Source organism: Pristiophorus japonicus, chromosome 14 (genome assembly GCF_044704955.1).
Source record: "Pristiophorus japonicus isolate sPriJap1 chromosome 14, sPriJap1.hap1, whole genome shotgun sequence".
NCBI lineage: Eukaryota > Metazoa > Chordata > Chondrichthyes > Pristiophoridae > Pristiophorus > Pristiophorus japonicus.
In genome coordinates this window covers 15,458,220-15,462,561 of record NC_091990.1, presented here as the reverse complement: position 1 = coordinate 15,462,561, position 4,342 = coordinate 15,458,220, and the positions used below count along the sequence as shown (strand labels likewise).

General features: G+C 44.2%; 1 pseudogene; it reads left to right on the top strand.

The window, feature by feature from the left end:
• Nucleotides 1–3,487, top strand: part of LOC139279291 (CCN family member 2-like) — a 5,337-nt pseudogene extending 1,850 nt beyond the window's left edge.
• Nucleotides 3,488–4,342: the final 855 nt, after the last annotated feature.

Genomic DNA, 4,342 nt, shown 5'->3' with positions numbered 1-4,342 from the left:
TCTCCACGTTCCCCTCCAAGTCACACACCACCCTGACTTGGAAATATATCGCGCTCCTTCATTGTCCCTGGGTCAAAATCCTGGAATTCCCTCCCTAACAGCACTGTGGGAGCACCTTCACCACACGGACTGCAGCGGCTCAAGAAGGCGGCTCACCATCTTCTCAAGGGCAATTAGGGATGGGCAATAAATGTTGGCCTGGCCAGCGACACCCACATCCCAGGAATTATTTTTTTAAATGCAGGGTTTGGCATATTCTAGAGTGAGAATGAGTTAGTGTTTTCAGGTCAATGACCTTTCATTAGGAATGTAGTTTAGAGTTCATCTCTTTAATCCTGGGCTTTGGTGTTTTTAGCCAGGGAGGGAGCGACCTGTGACCTGGAGGAGTGATATACAGGAGCGGGGAGACCTTTCAGCCCAGCTGCAAATACCATTGCACCTGCATGGACGGAGGCTGTGTGCCTTTCTGTATGGATGACGTGCGTCTGCCGAGCCTGGATTGCCCCGCCCCCAGGCGGGTCAAGATTCCTGGAAAATGCTGTGAGGAGTGGGTTTGCGACAAGCCTCGAGATCACTCCGTCTTCAATGCTGCTATGGCAGGTAAGGGTTAATCCTTTGCCGTTCTCCGAAAAAAAATAAACGGGGGTCTATCTGAAATCGACTGAGCGTCTTCACTTGGCTACCTGTGTCACGGAAATGTCGTTCCTGAGTGATATTCAGGGGGCCACAGCTTTATATTGAACACGCTGAGTAGAAATTGGGGGGGGGGGGGAAATTGGAGACGATAGGAAAGCATCCACTGGAATGTGCCTTATCTTTACTAATGCAATATCAATAATGAGAAAACTAGCTAATTATAGTGATTAATGTAAGGATATAAATTAACATAGATCTTGAATTGAGTCATTTTTTGCATCCAATCTTCACATTCTTGGTGCCGACACTATGATGTCAGTACACTCCGTTTTCTTGCGCCTAATGTTTTTTTTAAATGTTCAGTTTACAGACAAGAAGCTATGTATGGGCCTGATTTAAGTCAGGTCCGCGACAACTGCATCGTGCAAACCACAGCCTGGAGTGCCTGCTCCAAGACATGCGGTATAGGACTTTCCACCAGGGTGACGAATGACAACAGGAAGTGCCGCCTGGAAAAACAGAGCAGGCTCTGCCTGGTCCGGCCCTGCAACGCCCACCTCGAGAAAAATATCAAGGTATTAAACTCCTCAAAGCAAACCACTCCAATCTAACAGCCTGTCTCATCCTGCTGTGACCGAGGAATGCCTCTGCTTTTGCCAGTGTTGACAATTTTAATCATTGTACAGATTTCAGACAACCCATGATGTATCTAAATACTAATGCAGAGATTTAGAGCTGGGTTTTGGCTCCCCTCTCACTCACATTAAATGACCATCTGATCTGGCACTCGGCCTTACAGACTGGCACCCCAGGTACGTCCCTGTCCTGGGCACAGTTGCCTGATCTCCTCATCTGGAGTGGCAGAGACTGCTACAGTTGAACTCGAGGCTCGGGAGGGAGATGCCAGTTAGTTGTGCGTGATTTATCCCCCTGCGCTCATCTTACACTAAGCGTGTTAGTTTTTACGTGATTGCTTTAAAACCAAATACTACGTCCTCCGCCAAAAAAAAAGCTGACGGCGGAGTTCCAAGTCCCTTGTAACTCTCGGAGATCTTCCACCTGACATGGTGCTGAGCCAAGATACCAGGCTTGATTCTCGGCACAGTGCCGTGGCGCTTGGGGCACAACATTTGGCCTCCGTGCTCCCAGGTTGTGGAGGTGCAAGGAAATCAGCCAGGGTTTCAGGTCACACACAGGATGAGGTACGAGTGGGCCGCTACTCATACCCCGCAGGGCTCGGTGCTCTCAGCAAACAAAGGGGAAATGTTTGTTTAATTATTAAATTCATTACCTTCAAATGAAACAAAAAAGCAGACTTGAGCTGTGAAGTTTCACCTGAATTGCATTGGTCCAAATTGTTGTTTGAGCGGATGCCCATGGTAACAAGGCAAAGCATTTCTCGGCTATTTCTAATCTTCCCCCCCCCCCCCTTCTCGCTCTGCAGAAAGGCAAAAAGTGTGTCCGCACTCCGAGGCCGTCCAAATCCATGAAGTTTGAGTTTTCCGGCTGTACCAGCATGAGGTCCTACCGGCCCAAGTTCTGCGGAGTCTGCACCGACGGGAGGTGCTGCACTCCCCACTCCACCACCACCCTACACGTCGAGTTCAAATGTCCAGAGGGAGATCTCCTCAAGAAGAAGATGATGTTTATCAAGACCTGCTCCTGTCACTACGATTGCCCCTCCGACAATGACATCTTTCTGTCGACGTATTACAGGAGAATGATTGGCGACTATGCTGCGTAAAAGCAGTGGCCTATAATTATTGACTGGCTGCAAGAGCCCTGTATAAACGTCTTCTAGACTCAAATGATATTTGGTGATTAGAATACTTTTTCTCAGTTTACAAGGAAAGATGAATATACACAAGCTCTTATATCCATAATATGTTGTTATGATCATTATCCTTGTATGAAAATCAAAAGTGTTTGAAAATGTGGTCTTGCTAAAGGCAGTTCTTTGCACCAAACAAAGCAGACTTGAGGTTTGAAGTTTCACCTGAATTGAATTGGTCTAAATTGTGAAAAGTGTTCCCAATCTTGAAAGTTTGAGTTCCTCCCTTCACTGCATTGTTGCATTTTTTTTGGAATATAGGAATATAAATTGCAGTTGTAATGCTGAAGTTGTACTTGAGCAATTATGCGACAGCATATGAATTTGAACTGAGTAAAGAGAAGGCATTGATTTGGTGATGTAAATTACCTGACTTAAACTACTAAGAGCTATTGACAAAATTTCATTCTCATCTGTTGAGCATTTGTACCCCAGAATCGCACCGCGCAGTAACTAGGCTCAAGTGACAAGTCCTAATAATGAATGAACAGGTCTGACTTCAACCAACATTAAGAGTCCAGGGAACCAGTGTTACAAAGCTGTGCTATTGATGGTGAGCTGCTGCATTACATAATGGAAAATCGTAGAGGTATTACCCACGATTGCCCAGTTTGTGCAGCCAGTGAATGCAGCATCCCTCTTGCTCCCTCCCTCGGTATCACACATTCATAAAATCAAAGATCACTAACATTAGATGGGTTTTACTGTGCAGAGCGGTGTGTTAGTGAGCCAGTTGGAGTCATTGCTAAGAACTTTTAATTGAATCTGTTTTGAGTTTTGATCCTTTTTGAATTATGAACCAGTTTGGACACCATATATTCGATTCTGTCTCATGTAAATTCCAAACTCAAAGGATTATTTTAAGATTGCCATGTCAAAATCATGTGATGTGTAAATACTGTAAATATAAGTGTACAGTTTTATACTATAATTTATATTATCACAAACACTTACTGTTCTGAATTGTAGTCTTTTTTATAGAAGCTGTTTCTGTAAGGTTGGAAAAGAAGTAAATATTTGTTGCACTTTAGAATAAAAATGTTTTATTTTTTATACAAATAGTTTGTTCTTTTCTTACCCGTTTATAAACATTGAGTGCTCTGGGTTAAGAAAAGGTGTTGAAGGGTGTCAGTATATGCCAATGACTGAACTTTGAACTTTGCCATTTATAGAGCTCCTACCAAACACTGAGGATAAACTTCAATATGCAGATGGTATGCATGGTGACATAAACATAAATATTAATTAACTAGATAATGGGAAACTGGGTGGTCACCAATGGTTATAGCCTAATTAGGCAGCTGTGCCCAGCAAAATCCCAAAGGTATTGACTCTGGGGTCCCTAGTTTGTCATAACATCTATTGGAGACCTCACCAGCAATGCTGTAAATAGAATGTCTCAAAATAGTTTCAGCGACAACATTGAGAGCAGTGCTACAATTCACGTTCACTCCAGATCCTTAAAGGAGCGGCGTCATGATTAGGGTTCACTCCAGATCCTTAAAGGAGCAGTGTTACAATTCAGAGTCACTCCAGATCCTTAAAGGAGCAGTGTCATAATGAAACCCCTTAAATATGTTAATGAGGGGCCTAACAGCTGTTGAAGGATCCTTTTACTAAGTTTGTTCCTGATGAGCAGGGTAGGCTTATGAAATCATTTCCCCTCTGCACCGATGCTAAATTTGCAGTATAAATCCAGAATCAGGGTTGTACCTCACTGCAGCAGAGCCTCTTGGGATTCCCTGGAGGGCAGAGTCTCACAATGCTTGAGTCTGACATTGCATGGAGTGTAAATCACCCCGAGTGCTCTGGATGGGAGGGGGGGTCCTTAAAGCTGCCTGACCTTAATTTAAGTATTTTGGGGAGCAGGACTCT